Consider the following 17,781-nt stretch of genomic DNA (forward strand, 5'->3'; position numbering starts at 1 on the left):
TGGTGGGTCATGCAGAATGTTTTGAAGAAAAAAATTCAATTTTCTCCACAACTGTTTTTATTGGGTATAGTTAAGGGTTTTACATTGGGTGAAACAAAATTGATATTGTATATGATAACAGCAGCAAGATTGTTGATAGGTAAATATTGGAAGAATGAAGCTTTGCCCACTATTGAGGAATGGACTTTGAAGATGGCCAGTTTTGCAGAGATGGCGAAGATTTCAGCATATTTAAAAGACTGTTCACAAGAGACTTATGAGTGGGAATGGAAAAGGTGGATAGAATATGTTCAGAACAAATATCAAACTAGAAAGTATCAAATAGCTTTTATTTGAAAATAATGTAATGTAGTGGAAATATTTTAATGTAATGAGGTAAAGAGAAAAATTACACAGGGGAGGGAGGGGTTCAAGTTTACATATAAGTGTTATATTAAGGGTTTTTTATGAGTATGAATATATTATAGGGAAGTCTGGGGGGAGGGGAGGGTTAGGGAGGGTTAGGGAGCTTGGGAAGTTTGGGGGGAGGCGGGGGGGAAAGGGGTGAAAATGTAATTGTAAAACTTTTGCAATTAAAAAAAAAAAGAATGCTGCATGGACATAAATGTGAGGATGGTCATAAGTATGAGGAGCAATCAAAAGTGCAAGGACCTGTCAGAAATGACTTTTTTCCAGCCCTCTGAGTAGTCCCTATACGCATAGCCATGGCCACCCGGTCACATGACCAGCTAGTCATGCCCACCCAGTCACATGACCTCTAAGCCCTGCCCACAAAATAAGCCCCGCCCACAGAACCGGTAGTAAAACATTTTAGAACCCACCCCTGCTCCAGAGGATATTGACAAATTCAGTAGCCACCTCAACGAACTTAAATTGGACATGGAAAAATGATTTGACGATATTTTGAAATTGAAGGTGCATGACTTGATGAAAAATCCTTTTACCACAAATATTGAAGAGACTGATATAACTTGCCAAGAAGAACTGTTAGAAATTAGATACGATGAAGAAAGTAAACATAAATTTGATAGTGGTGGATATGAAAACCTATGGCAAAATAAAAAAATGCCTGTCTTATATCCAAATGTGTGGGAAATGATATTCAGTTTATTGATAGCTTTCCTTACCTCATATCTTGTGGAATCAGGCTTTAGTGCTGTTAATCATATTATGACCAAAGAAAGAAACCGTCTGAATATTTCCCGAAAGAGGAGACCTTCGTTTGTTCCTTACAAAAATTGAACCAGATATTCAGTATTTAGTTTCGCAGCATCAGCCTTAGGGATCTCATTAATAATTTAATTAATTAAATGTAATTTCATCAGACTTCATGCTTCTAAGTATGCAAAGTATAAATAAAAAGATAGATTTAACTACAGTAAGTTGTTTTATAAAGATTTATTCTGCCAAACTTAGCAAAATTTCAACATAAAGTATTTGGTAAGTAATCATTATATGCTTTAACTTGCTATAACTCTGCTTTATAAATTTTATAAAGTAAAGTTACTTCCCTACTTTATAAATCACCATTACTGTGGAACCGGTGGGCAGTTAGAAAATTTTACTGCTAACAGAGATACAAAAGTGGGTGGTAGGTATAAAAAGATTGACTACCCCTGAACTAGAGCATACAAAACATTTGTTAGGCCAATTCTTTAATACAACTCATCTGTCTGGAACCCGCTCTGCATATCGGACATAAATACTATCGAGAGAGTCCAAAGATATTTTACGAGAAGAGTCCTCCATTCCTCTAACCGCAGACAGACTTCAAATTTCGGGCTTAGACAACTTAGAACTACCCTGATTTCAGTCTGACCTAAGCATAGTACATAAAATTATCTGCCACAATGTCCTTCCTGTCAATGATTACTTCAGCTTCAATCACAACAATACACGAACAAATAATAGATACAAACTCAAGGTAAACCACTTCAAACTCGATTGCAGAAAATATGACTTCAGTAACAGAGTGGTCGATGCCTGGAATGCTCTACTTGACTCTGTGGTTTTTTCCCTAAACCCCCAAAACTTTAACCTTAATCTGTCTACTGTTGACCTCACCCCATTCCTAAGAAGTGTGCATAAGTAAGGGACGTGCATAAGTGCACCAGTGTGCCTGCTGTCCCTGTTCTAATATTCCTTTTTATTTATTCTTTTCATGTATTCAAATAATGTTTATACTTTTACCTGTTATCTTATATATGCTTGACAAATAAACTTATGATTATGATTATGACTGCAATATACTTGTAGGATGGAAACACCACCAAGGCAGTGCCAGATCAGTATAAACGTATAAACTCCACAGTAATTAGAATGTAAGATCAGCTCAAAAGAATAAAACCATACACATGTTTAGAAAAACGACCTTCCCAAGATTGGAACACAGGAATATCAGGGCTATTATAGAACAAAAGAGGACTCACAAAATAACACAAAGACCCAGAATATGCTAAGGAAGAAACTATTGAAACAGCAGAAACTAGGAGAGCAAATAAAGGGATGATTAGCTCCGGGCAAGGAAAGAGGATTTAAGCAATAGCCCAGCGATCTGATAAAAGTTAAGCCGGGCATAAAGGCATTTGATAACAACATTAGTTTAGAGTGAAAGACAGAGCAATAGGAAGGACAGGAACACATGCCCAGATAACATTTGAACTGAAGCCTCACCCAGCATTAACTAAATCAAGGAAACTAGAATAAGAAAACACAAGACGATCAGCAAGCACACACACAAAAGGGACACACACAAAAGGGACACACACAAAAGAACAAAAGAAAACGAAGAACTTTCATTGTAAAATAAAGTATAAAAATGTATATACCAGTCACGAGCCGTGACTGGTAGGATAGAGAAAGCAAGGGGGGATCGCCAAACGTTGGACTTTCTGCCTAAAGGCAACGAAAGCTGAGCGGACTGAAACGCGTGAAGGAGGTAATAAAACAGTAGAAGGGAATCCTGGTGTGGCTAGCCCAGACGTGGAGATAGTGTGAGGAGGTGCCAGTATTCACTGCTGGGGGAAGCAGGTCCTCTCGTATCCCCTTTTTGGATCCGAAAACCTACGGCGACTTCCCTAAGGAAGGGCCCCATACTTGGTAAGGAAATCGAAGTCCTTCCCAGAGCCTTTTCTCTGAAAACTGACGGCGGGCCACCCGGCTAAATCAAAGTGATCCTTCTACCAAAAGGGTCATGGGTAGCGGTAGTTCGCGGGTGGCAGGAACCCCCTTGGGAGAATTGCTCGAGGACTGAGATGCCAGGCGAATGCCCATTTTGAGTGGCATGAATAAGAAGCGAGCAGGAAAATTGTGTCAAAAATGGGTTTTGCTTAGAGATGAAACCGGGAAACAAATTTGGCCTGAAAGCGGTACTTTCGAGATTAAAACACTAAAAGCACTTAGAGAAAAAATAAAGCCCAGCCACATACCCTTTTGGTATTGTTAGGCTGAACTATCAAAAAGAAAAAACCAGGCAAGTAATAACTCACCAGCCAACCCTGAGGAGATGGTTGAGATAAAAATCATGCCCCCCCCCTAATATGCAGACCTGTGCCAGGACAACAAAGAGGTCAATATGACTATGTCTTAGCACACAACCCCTTTTCGGCCTCAAATTTAGTCATTTGGAAAAAGGATGCCCCAGCCTTCAGGGCTGATCCAAAAACAGTGATCCAAACGCTAAAAGCAATCATAGATAGCCACAATCCATCATGGGAAGACGTGACACAATTGTTACATGTCTTCTTAACCAAAGATGAGCTATTAAAATTGTTTGAGAAATCCGATCAGGTCGCCAAGCAGCCAGTTATCGCACCCCTGAGCCAAGCAGCCCCAGCACGGCCATTACACCTCCCTGACTGGGATTATAATGATAATGCCCAGTAGGTCACATACACTACGGCCGAAAAAAATCTGATGGAGGCTCTGGAGGAAATTGGAAGGAAACCATTAAATTCATCTGAATTCCAAAGAGTAACCCAGAGAGACCACGAAAATCCAGATGCCGTCTGGGTCCGACTCTCAGAGGCAGCGTCCACCCATGCTCACCTAGATTTGGGTTGCCAGAAGGATTAGAGGATATAAGCCTCTGCATTTGTTGACCAATCTGCCCCAGATATAAAAGGACACTTCCATAGAATAGTGTCTAACTCAGGGGTAGTCAACTTTTTTATACCTACCGCTCACTTTTGTATCTCTGTTAGTAGTAAAAAATTTTAACCGCCTACCGGTTCCACAGTAATGGTGATTTATAAAGTAGGGAAGTAACTTTACTTTATAAAATTTATAAAGCAGAGTTATAGCAAGTTAAAGCATATAATAATAATTACTTACCAAATACTTTATGTCGGACTTTTGCTAAATTTGGCAGAATAAATCTTTATAAAACAACTTACTGTAGTTAAATCTATCTTTTTATTTATACTTTGCATACATAGAAGCATGAAGTCTGATGAAATTACATTTAATTAATTAAATTATTAATGAGATCTCTGAGGCTGAGGCTGCGAAACTAAATACTGGATATCTGGCTCAATTTTTGTAAGGAACAAACAAAGGTCTCCTCTTTCGGAAATATTCAGGCGGTTTCTTTCTTTGGTCATAATATGATTAACAGCACTAAAGTCTGATTCCACAAGATATGAGGTAGGGAAAGCTATCAAGAAACTGAATATCATTTCCCACACATTTGGATATAAGACCGGCATTTTTTTATTTTGCCATAGGTTTTCATATCCTCCACTATCGAATTTATGTTTACTTTCTTCATTGTATCTAATTTCTAACAGTTCTTCTTGGCAAGTTGAATCAGCCTCTTCAATATTTGCGGTAAAAGGATTTTTCATCCAGTCATGCACCTTCAATTTCAAAATATGGTCAAATCATTTTTCCATGTCCAATTTAAGTTCGTTGAGGTGGCTACTGAATCTGTCAATATCTTCTGGAGTTACATCATCTTTTATAGATGATAATTCAGGAAACTGTTGAAATTCTCTCTTCAATAGATTATAACGAAGTAGTTCAAGTTTGTCAATAAATAATGACAAAATACTTTGGCAACCTATAAGAGTTTTATTAGCTCCTTGAAGCTGCAAATTGACATCTCTTGAAAATATCTGCCAAATAAAAGGCATCATTCTTTACTGTTTTTAACTGTTGATACAGATTGGTCTCATTATTACTTTCAAAAAAATTGTATGACACTATCATATAATGCTACAAAACGAGCCAAAGATGTACCCTTTGACAGCCACCGAACTTCTGTGTGCAAAAGTAACGTAATAAAATCTTCATTATTGTCCTGGCAAAGCTGTCAAAACACTCTATCAAATCTATTGGATTTGATCTTGTTTATGGCTCGAATTATTATAGTTAATGATGAATGGAGACTTGTACTTAGATGTTTTCCTACAAGATGTTGTCTGTACACCACACAATGAATACATAAAACATTTGGTACTTCTTCCTTCAAATAAGCAACAAATCCTTGATAACGACCTACCATTGATGGTGCTCCATCAGTAGCACATGCAACAATATTATTCAAAGGAATATTATTTTTTGTAAAGTATGATTTCACAGTATTAAATATAGATAATCCTCTTGTATCTGTAATGAGATTTACTGCGAATAGCATTTCTTCTTGTAATATATTGTTTTCATCAAAATAACATACATATGCCATATGCCGCGCGGGTGATTACGGGAGCGACATGGCGGTGTTGGTTCTCACCTTTAAAGCGCTCCATGGCTTAGGGCCACGGTATTTACGAGACCACCTTCTGCTACCGATAACCTCCCACCGGCCAATACACTCTCACAGAGAGGGCCTCCTCAGGGTGCCGTCGGTCAAGCAATGTCGGCTGGCGACCCCCAGGGGAAGAGCCTTATCTGTGGGAGCACCCGCCCTCTGGAATGAGCTACCTCCCGGAATACGGCTGATTCCGGATCTCCGCACTTTCCATAAGGCCCTGAAGACGTTTTTATTTCAGCAAGCCAGCCTGGCCTGAATAGGTTTTATGGATTAGTTTTTTAATTGTATAGCTAGGGGTTTTAAATTGGGGCGGCCATTTAATTTAATTTATTTTTAATTTTAATTTTAACTGTTATATTGTATGTTATTTTAATTCTTGGCTGTTCACCGCCCTGAGTCCCTTCGGGAAGAAGGGCAGGATATAAATTTAATAAATAAATAAATAAAGTATTATTACCTGCAATGGTAGACTCGTCCAATTGCATGGAAAATGAAGAGTTTTGGAGAATAGTCATAAGTTTTTTTTCAACATTAAGTGCCATTTCCTCAATTCGTCGCTTTACTGTGCTATCGCTTAGGGGCAATGTTTTTAAAATTTCAGGTATATCCTGATGCATTACTGTTGAGATAAATTCTTTTATAGAGGGTATTATTACAGTTTCTCCAATATTATAGCTTTTGCCACTTTTTGCAATTAATTGTGAAATGCGATAAACAGCAATTAATCCATCTTCATTCGCAGCATGTTGTTTCTTAAATGATGCAACGATTGTTGAACGATTTTGAATTTTTTTATATATTTCCTGAAAATATCCAATGGGCTTGTCCTTATCATTTGGCTGCTTTGTAGAAAGATGTTCTCGCAATCGACTTGGCTTCATTCCCTCATTGGATAGTGTTTTATGACACAATAAACACATTGGATGTTGTTTATTTACAACAGATTCTATGAAACCCATCTTCAGGTACTCTGGCAAATAGCCACGAGCGTATTTCTTTTTTTGAGACATGGGCTCACAATATTTCACAATATTTTGTTTGAAGCTGTAGGCATGTGCTCACTCTCACAAATCTAACTGCGTACTGACCAGTGCGACCGCAAACAAAAGAGCCTGCGCCGTGTATCATCGTCTGTGCATGTCTCTCGCGCATCGTAGATTGGGTTGTGGGGGGGTGCCGGCTACCAGCTCTTCTTGTCTGTTGCAGTTGGGTGGTGTGGGGGGAGATGTGCGAGCTATTCTGTGACGAGGCTCTTTTGTTTGCGGTCGCACTATAGCGCCATTTAGTTTCATTTACATAACGTGAACTAAACTTATGCGTGGGTGATACAAATAGTATATTTTCAGAAATTTAAATTGTCACGGGGAATTTTATGAAAACCTAATGAAAATGTTTTTAAATAATGCTATGAAAATTTTTTAAAAAGTCAATTAAATTTTTAAAAAAAGGAAAGTGCTTCAGTATCGGACAAAACCCCTACCACCCACCATGAAAGCTGGAACGGCCACTAGTGGGCAGTAGAGACCAGGTTGACTACCACTGCTCTAGTTAGTAGTACAACATTACCAGAGAAGAAGCTACGCAAGATTAGGATAACAACTTTTCTGGTTTTGTGGGGTATTAATGGTATGTAAAGTTTAATGATTCTTTTGAGTTCGTGCAAAAAAATGTTGTAATGGGCACTAACTTTACCAAACCATCAATTTAGAAAAAAAATAATTGATCTATCATTTTTGCAACACACAGATATTTCATCTATTTAGTCAACTGAATACTTTCAGTATGCTCATTTTGTAACCAGTCAAAGGAAGGCTTTCACCTCCTTTTGCTAGCAGATAATATGTAGCAAAATAATAGCTATGCTATAATAGCCATATCTAGACAACTATATCTAATTGCTAAGGATCAATACAGAAAACCCAGCAAACCAGTTGCTGGAAAAACACATATTGTAGTGAATGTCCTGTCACATCCCACTACAGCAATCTAAAAGGAGATAGAATTAATAATTATGGTTATTCACATTCAGTGATTTAATCATGAATGATAAATAGAAAGCAAGCATAAAATACTAACACAGTTTTCTTTCCTTTTGCTGAGATTATTATGTAAAAAAAAGTTTACTTTGATAAAACATTGGAGCTTGTTAAATTGTTTGTGTGTGATTTATGGCTAGAGGATCAGTCTCCCAAAGCTGAGATAGTCAACTATTTCATAAAGACTTTTACAAAACAAAACAAAACTACAATATCCCTAGAGGATCCTTAGAAATCAACACCTGCATTTTAGGCAATTTTTTTTTTAACGTGTGATCCCCATAAGCAGATACTTGGTATACTTCTAGTTATTGGAGGCATTCAGCCAATAATACCAAAAGCTGCCAGCATTAATGTACCTACTGACAGGGCTTGCGTTTGGCAACAAAGAAGCAATCATAAATAAGACTTGCTTATATTGAATTCTTCCGGGTTGTAATTCTGGGGAAAATGAATTTTATTAGATGAAATAGTACTCTTTTATTTTTATTACAGAATATTATTTTAAAACGTATTTCTACCATTTGTTAACTTACTTACAAAATTTTCAGTTGCGTGGTTGTAATTTGAAGACTGCCTGTACACAGACACAAACACATGCACAATTTTTCATAATCTAATTACAAGTTACTATTAATGTCTATATTTTCCTTCTTCAAGAAATAAAAACAAGTCCAGGAAAAAGATTTGCCACCTACTGGTTAGCAAGATTTTTTCTTTCAGATGAAGAAGAGTATTAGAATAGAATGAGCTGGAAGGGATCTTGGAGGTCTTCTAGTCCAGCCCCCTGCTCAAGCAGGAGATCCTATACCATTTCAGACAAGTGACTATCCAGTCTCTTCTTTAAAACATCCAGTGATGGAGGGCCCATGATTTCTGGAGGCAAGCTGTTCCACTGGTTAATTGTCCTTACTGTTAGGAAGTTTCTCCTTAATTCCATGTTGCTTCTTTCTTTGATTAGTTTCCAACCATTATTTCTTGTCTTGCCCTCTGGTGCTTTAGAGAATAATTTGACCCCCTCTTCTTTGTGGCAGCCCTTTAAAATACTGGAATACTGCTATCATGTCATCCCTAATTCTTCTTTTCTTTAAACTAGCCAAACCCAAATCCTGCAGCGATCCTTCGTATGTTTTTGTCTCCAGGCATTTGATCACCTTAGTTGCTCTTCTCTGAACTTTTTCCAAATTCTCAACATCTTTTTTGTAGTATGGTGTCCAAAACTGGTTGCAGTATTCCACATGTGATCTTATTAAGGTTTTATAAAGTGGTTCTAATACTTCATGTGATCTTGATTCTATGCCTGCTTATACAACCCAGGATGGTATTAGCTTTTTTGGCTGCTGCTGCACACTGCTGGCTCATGTTCAAGAAGCTCAAGCTCAGATCTTTAAGCGGAAAATATAGTTATATAAAACTCATAAAGTTTCATTAGCAGAAATTCACTATTAGTAGAATCACGAAAAGTTAATAATTAGACAAAACTGAAAATATCCAAGAAGCAAGTTATTAATTTCTGGTAATATAATAAAATTCATATCTATAATCCCTATTATTTTATCTCAAAATTGCAAAATAAATACAAGAAATTTTTTTAAGATTACAGTACTATATTTATAGTTTTAAATTTTAAATAATTACAAATCATAATATGTATCAGAAGATCAGTGGAATACCTATAGTCTTGTACTGCCATCAGCAATTATCACTAATATTTAATCTGAATTCAAATATTGACATAAAAATCTATAAAACCCTTTTAGCTTCACCTAGAAGAGTCTCAATATTCTTCCATTATAGTTGTGGTCCTAAAACCTGTAATCAGAGTTTATGTGCTACTTTTATATATTTTTATATTAAAAATTGTAAATTTGGGGTTAACTCTGTTATTACTTGTATTGTACTAACTATTGTATCTGTTAAATAAAACAATCTATTTTATTATATTGACCTTTCTGACCTAAACCATTTTGGAAATTTAATATAGTTTAAAATCTTGAGCCAACCAAATATCCAACATGCCAATAAACCAAACTGAATATTTTTTTAAAAATTACAATATAAATTGACAAGGCTGCTTCTTTAAAAGATAGAAAAGATGTCACTGCCTACTGGAAAACACACGGAGACCCAAAAAATTGTCAGATGAATTTTGCAATTATTTAAAAATCACTTTGATATCTGATGAAGTAAACTGCTGCTGATAAAAGTATATCACAATATATTTCTTAATATTTTTATTTGTAAACCACCCAGAGTCACTCAGGTGAGATGGAAAGTGTCACGAGTGTTTCCAGGATTGCTGTGGCTATCTGCCTACTCACAAACAGTATGGTTTCAATCAAGCCATCTACTGTTGCCAATTACCTGCAAGCCTTCCCCGCCCTAGTTAATTGCAGGTTAACTCCCTATATAAGCAAGGACCTTTTGCTTGCTACTTGGGCCTAGTCTTCTAGGCCTAAATGCACAGCTCCTGCAGGAAGCTTGGTGCAACGCCGCAGATGGGAGAAGAATGCAGATAAGGACTCCAGACGCCGCTGCAGAGAGACTCCCACGGATGCTTGCCTTTTGCTGTTTTGTAGCACGCAAGCTATCATCGGGACTGCTGTTGCTGGACCTTCTTCCTCCCACAAGCTTCAAGCAATGTTTGCTGTTTGAACTGTTTTTACTTCAGGTGACTTTCAGCTGTGAAGCTCGTGCTGCTCCCATAATGATTGCCTTGATGATGTATCGATGGCAAAGCTGCTTACCTTCATGCTAGCTTTATTCTTTTGTGAACTGTTTCGGTATTGTGGAGAGGGATCTAGGGAGATAGCCTTGCTTCACATACCCAGATAAGACTTTGTTTTTAATGTGTTTTCTTAAAGACATAGTGCTTTTTAAATGTTTTAAAGTAAATTATATTTTTACACAAGACGCCTCTGTCAGAATCATTTCAGTCTCAGTGTGTTTACTCATGAGCTGGTTCACGGTCCGGGGTACCCCTCAACCCCATTTTGTCATAGAAAGTATAGAAATTTGATAAACAAATAAAATAAACATTTACTGATTTCTAAAACTATCTTTATCCATCCCTTTCTATCCTAATAGTCTGCACAATAGCTAACAAATATTGTAACAGCCAACAATAAACTACTCAGAACAGAATGTAATAAAATAACAAGCTCTAGCCTATTTGCAGCTAAGGAAGTTTAGATATTAAATCTCTATGTATATCTTTAGATAGGCACATATAAGGCTCTTATAGATATTACAGGAAAGTGCTATCCACCAGAAAAAAAGTGACAGAACAAATTGCATTGTCTCTTTTGCCTGTTTTTAAAATGCAGCAGTAATAGGGCTGGTAAGCAATGCTGGCCTTATGCATATAGTACAGACAGATTAATAAAGTGTTTGTAGATTTCTTGGCTACCTTTCTCTTCCATGTTTTGGTAGGAAAACAACAACAAAAAATAATATTTTGTAACATGGGGTGAAGTGAAATTGGGCAGATATAGGCAAATGTTAGAAAAGGGGTTGATTACCAATCAGGATGCCTAACTAACAAGTTGCAGTTGTGGAGGGATAAAGCAAAAGAGACCATGCTCAATGCACATTTTTTCCCGTGAGCCTGGGACATATCATTTTGGGTATTTTTGAATATACATTTAGTATTGTTCTGTAAGCAGTAAATTCATGTTCAAAAATAGCCCAGGTATTGCATAAGAATATCAAACTTTTGTTTAAAAACTTGAATGAAGAAACATAACACTAAATTATCATTATAAAGTACAGACAAAGCACTGGAAAAGCAATATGGACAATGTTGTTCAAGCATTATGTTAGCAGATTTTGGAAGCCAAGTATTCAGTATCTCTTTCAGTCAAAGCAAAATAGATATGGAGGAGTTCCAATAAGTGAAAGTCCATAGCAGCCAAATGCCCAGTAAGAAATAGGCATGTCCTAATCTGTGATTATGACAGCAATTACACTGTTGGTAAAACACATCAGTTTGGCTCCAAAGTCAAAACTCTGTTGGTAAATAAAGGAAAATATTAAAATTATCTGGAATAGCCCTCAATTACTTTACATTGCCTCAACTGTGGGCTGGAGATGAGATAGAAGCAATGTAATGATATATGGTGGAAGAAAAAAGCAGTTAACATGCCACATTTGTCAGCTTTGGAAGCCATATTAGGCCGGAAGCTCCAATGCTGCCACCTTCTCATGTGTGAGAAAGTAGGAGAGGGGGTTAGTAGACATAATAGCATTCTTCCTGTTGGTCAAGGTCAGGGCAATCCCACATCTGGAGAAGGAGTGGTCAGGGGGCTGGATCGGGATGGAACAGACATTGATTGGAGCATGTGACAGACTGGGTGGAAAAGGGGATGGTTTGGGGAGCTTTGACTTACTGAGGGAAAACCCGGGCTTTTCAGATTCGGGATTTCCCCAGATGTGCCAGTTTGCCTATTCTAGTAAAGAGGACTTTGGAAAATGCTTGCTTCCACGTCTTTACTTGGAGTGAGGGTTTTTCTGGAACGCTGACATTAACCCGAATCTCTCTAAAACCTAACAGCACTCCTAAGGGGGCTGTCAGGGGTATTGAACCCCAGCATCTACCTAAATCCCGGATGATGCGAAGACTCAGTGAAGATGGAGAAGAAAGGAGAAATCAGAGGGAGGCCCACCAGGGCCCCGGATGCTCAAGGAATTGCCAATCCCTTGCTTTCTCTTTCTGAAGAAATGGGACGAGCCATGGAGGCTGCAGGGGAAGCCCTTTGGCTTGGGGCTCGGCCCGAGGCGTCAGGTTCCTGGAAGACTTGCCAGTCCGACCCAGCTCCAGGAGGGGAAATGAAGTCGCCCCATGAACCAGACTGGAGGATGGGGGCTGCTGTGGAATCCAGGAACTCCCGGGACTGGGACCGGCTGCACCCGATGCAGAGCCAGTCCTTAACTGGGCTCCCTGAGAGTTTTGAGCGGATGGAAGTGGGGAGATTCGCCCCCCCTTCCCAACCCCTGGAGGTGAGCCGGAGGCTAGCGAAACCAACATTCACCCTCCCTGATCCAGGACATGGAGGGGGGATTAGTAAGACACAGACCCTCCCTTATTCACCCAGAGGCCAAACAAGAGGGTTAGCACAGCATTCCAATCCTGCAGCAGTGAGGCATCAGGCTCAGCTGGCATACGGAATGCAAAAACCCCCTTTCGGGGACCCTCGCCAGCCTGTCTTCGTGCTACCTTCTGCTGAGAATATACAGCCCAGATGGGGTTTCTGTCCCGGCCAGGGATGGATCCAGTGCCAGTGGTATCCTGCACCATCTGTTCCAAGCTTCCAGGGATCCCCCTGGCCCCTCTCGTATGGCCCCCCTCCTATGATCCTGGCACCGCAGGGGGGACTAATCCAGCAGCCAGGTAGACTGCCCCACCCCCCCTCCAATGCAGCAAACAGCTCAGCAGCCAGGGCCCCTCCCCCAGCAGCCAACGACATTGCCTCCCCCTCTATCCAGCCAGCCACAGCCGCAGCCCCTCCACCCGCGAGGCTAATGCCCCCCCGTTTCAGAGCAACCTTTGACGGGACGCTAGGCAAGTTAGTTTATTTCCTCAGCAGGGTCTGGGCTCACGTGGATCAGTATGGGGACCAATACAAATCAGAACGGGACTTAGTGTTGGCAATCTCAGATGGGATGAAGGAAGGGAAGGCTTCTGAATGGATAGCCCAGCTGCACAATGAGGGCGCTGCAGAACTGATGATGCCAATAGTTTTATCACACTGCTCTGGTCCGGATTTGAGGACCCTGACCACGTAAATGAAAGTGAAGCCACACTAAGTCATGAAGCAAGGTAATCGACCTATAAAAGACTTTGTATGGGACTTTAGATGAGTCGCAGGAAATCTAGGCCATTGGCCTGATTGCATACTCCTACACTACTATAAAGAAGCTATTGACCCAGAAGTCAGAAAAGCCTGTGGGATCCAGGGGGTGCCTGAGCGTCTCCATGACTGGTATACCATGTCCACTGCTCTAGACAGAGAAGTCCACCCCCACGGCCAAACCCCAGCAGAGCAGCCGCCTCGGAGAGGGTTATCAAGAAGGCCCATTTCAAAGGCTACAAATTTCACCCCCCATCAATCAGGGGGGGGGGCAATTAATTGCTATCAGTGTGGACAAACAGGACATCAGTGCCTGGCCCCTGCCCCAGTTCCACAACAAGGCCCCACCACAGCTGCAAGAGGCAGGAGGCCTCCAAGGAAAGCCCCAGACACCAGCCAATTTGCCAGACAAGCCGTGGAAATTCCCCTCCCCACTGAAAAGAGGGATGACCTTCTGTTTAAAGAAGCCCCTCCCAGCGTGGCCAATGGGGATGAAGACCCAATGGTGAGTGCATCCCCCCTTCTCAGTTAAAGTAAAACTGGTGCTGCCAGATACAGGGAAACAAGCAGAACTGCCAGCAATAATAGATACTGGCTGCACCAGCTGTTTAATCGGGCTTAAAGTGGTGGAACAATTGGGGATCAAGACAACACCCTTAAAGCACCCAATTAAATTTCACCAGGTGGATGGAACGTTAATTGGGGGAGTCCTTGCCACCCATATTACTGAACTGATTAAATTAGAGATGGGGAAACATAATGAACTTACATGATTTATAGTAACCCCAAAAATGTCAGAGTCTATCATTCTGGGCCTGGCTTGGCTGGACAAATGGCGCCCCACCATCACATGGGACGATGGATACCGAAAATTCATAATAGTGGTTGGCCCATCACCCCCTACCCCTGCTCCCAAACAGCAACCTACCCATAACGGCCAGCGGCCAGAGACAGCAGCAGCTTGTTCAGACAGGCCTCCAGGCGAACACCAGATCCCTAAAGTGTATGCAGACTTAGCCGAAGTTTTCAGTGAGGAAGAATGTAACCTCCTCCCCCCTCATTGGCCCATAGACTGCGCCATCGAATTACAATTAGGGGCCAAATTGCCAAAACCTAGAATGTACTCCATGATACCTGCTGAGATGAGTGAGTTGACATCAACCTAGCCAGAGGGTTCATCAAGCCTGCGAAATCCAGTATGGCCAACCCAGTACTGTTTAAAGAAAAAAAAGGTGGTACCTTAAGATTATGCGTTGATTTTAGGTCCGTGAACACCATTTGCATACAAAATACCTACCCCCTCCCACTGATGAAGGACTTGCTGAACCACCTATCGAATGGAAAAATTTTCACCAAGCTAGATCTAAGAGAAGCCTACTACTGAGTTCACATAAAGGAGGGAGACGAATGGAAGACTGCTTTTAACTGCCCCTTGGGCAGCTTCCAATTCTGGGTCATGCCTTTTGGACTCCAGGGGGCTCCCGCGGTCTTCATGCAACTGATCAATGAAATTTTGCATGAGCATTTATATCAGGGGTTTTGGTTTATCTCGATGACATTCTTATATTCAGAGAAAATATGGAAGACCATGTCAAATTGGTCAGATGAGTGCTGAAAAAGCTCCTAGCAGCCAAACTTTATGCAAAGTTGTCCAAATGTGAGTTCCATAAGGAGGCCTTGGACTACCTGGTGTCGAGTCAGGGGATTGAAATGGACCCAGGGAAGGTGAGGGCAGTGCTGGACTGGCAGCCCCCATGCACCCGTAAGCAACTCCAGAGCTTCCTAGGGTTTGCAAACTTTTACAGACAATTCATCCCTTCCTTCGCTGAGGTTGCATTCCCTTTGACAGAATTGCTAAAAACCGGCCCGTCTCCCACCAAGCCAAAACCTAGCCAGCCCTTAGCTTGGATAATGGACTGCCAAAAATCCTTTGAACGGTTAAAATGCCTTTTTGGGGTGGAGCCAATCCTACAGCATCCTGACCCAAATAAGCCCTTCGTGGTTCAGGCGGACACAAGTGACATGGCGGTGGCTGCTGTTCTACTGCAAAGGGACTCCCGAAACAATCTAATGCCGTGTGCTTATGTATCAAGGAAGTTAACGGACACTGAGCGCAGATGGGCGGTATGGGAGAAAGAGGCGTTTGCAGTGCGATGGGCTCTCCTGTCCTGAAGACATTTCCTGGAGGGGGTGGATGAGCCTTTTGAGGTTTGGACTGACCACAAGAATCTTGAGGCACTGAAGACGCCGAGGAAACTTTCTCCCAAGCAGATTCGTTGCGCTCAATATTTCAAACGCTTTAACTTTAACCTGAAATACATCCCAGGGGGTAAAAACCTTCTGGCTGATGCTCTCTCCCGTAAGCCCCAGTTTCACAGCCGACAGGAAGAGATAGTTCATGCCATGATCTCAGAGACTCAGCCAGCTGTCCAAGTCCGCACCAGAGCGCAAACACGCCAGGGTTCCAATCTCCCTGAAGACAAGTTGACAGCGGAGCTAAAAGCGGCGCTCTCCACTGATTCCTGGTTCAAAGAAAACCAGGCGGACCTAACCCTAAGGGATGGGTTGGCATGGAAGGAGAGTAAACTTTATGTGCCCCGCAGCCTGCAGCTCCTGGTGCTAAAGAGAAGTCATGATTCTCGACTAGGGGGCCCTTTGGGTTTTTAAAAAACCCTCATTTGACTAGGAGACAATTCTGGTGGCCAAAGATGAAAGTGAATGGGGAAGACTATGTGAGGAGTTGCACCACCTGCTCCACCATGAAATCCCGACCAGGGAAGCCCCCTGGACTTCTCCAGGCTGTGGCCGAAACCACCAAGCCCTGGGAGGAGATTGCGATGGACTTCATAGTTGAGCTCCTTGACAGTGGGGGTAACCGGGTTATTTGGACTGTCATTGATTTATTCTCCAAGCAAGCACACTTCACTGCCTGCAGCGGACTACCATTGGCCAAGAAACTAGCGAAGCTGTTTGTGAAACACATCTACAGGCTACATGGAGTCCCTAAAAGAATAATATCGGACCGTGGGGTCCAGTTTACCACTATGTTCTGGAAGGAGTTTCTGCGATCTATTGGGTCGTCCCAGGGACTTAGCTCAGCTTTTCACCCGTCAACTAACGGATTGGCTGAAAAATTGAACTCAATGGTGGAGCAACACATTAGGTGTTACGTTAATTATCAACAGGAGAACTGGGCGGACTTGCTACCATTCGCAGAAGTGGCTTATAATAATGCAGTGCACACCAGTACTGGGTTGACTCCTTTTCAGATAACTACAGGCATGGATTTTGTGCTGATGCCTGAGTTGCCTAGAGAGCCGCCTATTTCTATGACCCTAACGGAGTGATGACCTTGTTGAGAAAAGCTTGGGAGAATACAATAAAAAGCTTTAGTGGAGTCAGTGGAACAATATAAGGCCCAGGCCGACAAACGCCGGTCCCTCCAACCACCGTTCCGAATAGGCGATAAGGTGTATTTGTCAACCAAGTACCTAAGATTGAGGGTACCCCAGCAAGAATTTTGGACCCAAATTCATAGGTCCCTTCCCTATAGTGAAAGTTATTAACACAGTGACTGTCCAGCTTAGACTCCCTCGCATTTTAGGGAAAGTACACCCCGTTTTCCACAGTAGCTTATTGAGACCGGTCAGAAAACCTACCCTAAGACTCTTGCCAGCTGCTCCACCCCCTCCTTTGCTGGTGCAAGGGGAGACTCATTATGAGGTAAAGAAAATCATGGACTCTAGACTCTACAGAGGTCGTTTACAATATTTGGTGCATTGGAAAGGCTACCCTTTGGTTGAAGCTACTTGGGTTAAGAGTTGGGATGTAAATGCTGATACGCTCGTGAAACAGTTTCATGACAAATTTCCTGACAAACCGAAAGATCCTCGGACTTCCGGTTTGCTGTTTGTTGCTGCCAGACATTCCTTTGGGATCGTCAGCTTCCACCGCTTGTCAGAAAAGAAAAGAAAAAGAGAAATAGGTGGCATAAAAATAGAAATCTTTAAATTAGGCAACAGTGAAGCCAGTGACTTTAAAATATGAATGATTATGTGTAAACACAGAAGAGACGACGTATTGGTTAATATCATCCTGAGGATTGTGGCAGATCTCTGCATGGCCGTAATTTGGGGACGTGAAA

General features: G+C 41.3%; 1 protein-coding gene across 4 annotated transcripts in view; it reads left to right on the forward strand.

Moving 5' to 3' along the window:
* LOC148114229 (uncharacterized) overlaps positions 1-17,781 on the forward strand; it is a 202,125-nt gene that overhangs the window by 33,754 nt on the left and 150,590 nt on the right. The gene's annotated exons all lie outside the window — the stretch shown is intronic.

Source organism: Pantherophis guttatus, chromosome 4, assembly GCF_059756535.1.
Source record: "Pantherophis guttatus breed Tessera chromosome 4, ASM5975653v1, whole genome shotgun sequence".
In the NCBI taxonomy this organism is placed as follows: domain Eukaryota; kingdom Metazoa; phylum Chordata; class Lepidosauria; order Squamata; family Colubridae; genus Pantherophis; species Pantherophis guttatus.